The sequence below is a fragment of the Lupinus angustifolius genome, chromosome LG02, assembly GCF_001865875.1.
Source record: "Lupinus angustifolius cultivar Tanjil chromosome LG02, LupAngTanjil_v1.0, whole genome shotgun sequence".
NCBI lineage: Eukaryota > Viridiplantae > Streptophyta > Magnoliopsida > Fabales > Fabaceae > Lupinus > Lupinus angustifolius.
In genome coordinates, this window is record NC_032010.1 from 12,884,014 (window position 1) to 12,884,661 (window position 648).

A 648-nucleotide genomic window follows, 5' to 3' on the forward strand; every position below is an offset into this window, starting at 1 on the left:
GCCTAATCCACATCCTATCCTCATCCTCTTTCTCGTCCTAATCTTATCCTCATCCTTGTCCTAACCTCATCCTCTTCCTCATCCTCATTCACGTCATCATCCTATCCTCATCCTCATCCTCCTCCTCATCCTATCCTAATCCTCATTCTCGTCCTCATCCTACCCTCATCCTCGCCTAATCCACATCCTATCCTCATCCTCTTTCTCGTCCTAATCTTATCCTCATCCTTGTCCTAACCTCATCCTCTTCCTCATCCTCATTCACGTCATCATCCTATCCTCATCCTCATCCTCCTCCTCATCCTATCCTAATCCTCATTCTCGTCCTCATCCTACCCTCATCCTCGCCTAATCCACATCCTATCCTCATCCTCTTTCTCGTCCTAATCTTATCCTCATCCTTGTCCTAACCTCATCCTCTTCCTCATCCTCATTCACGTCATCATCCTATCCTCATCCTCATCCTCCTCCTACCCTCTTCCTTATCCTCATCCCCTTCCTCATCCTCATCCCCTTCCTCATCCTCGTCCTCATCCATTCCTCATCCTCATCGTCATCCTAACCTCATCCTCATCCTCATCCTCATCTTCATTCACGTTCTCATCCTATCCTCCTCCTCATCCTCCTCCTCATTCTTGTCCTCATCCT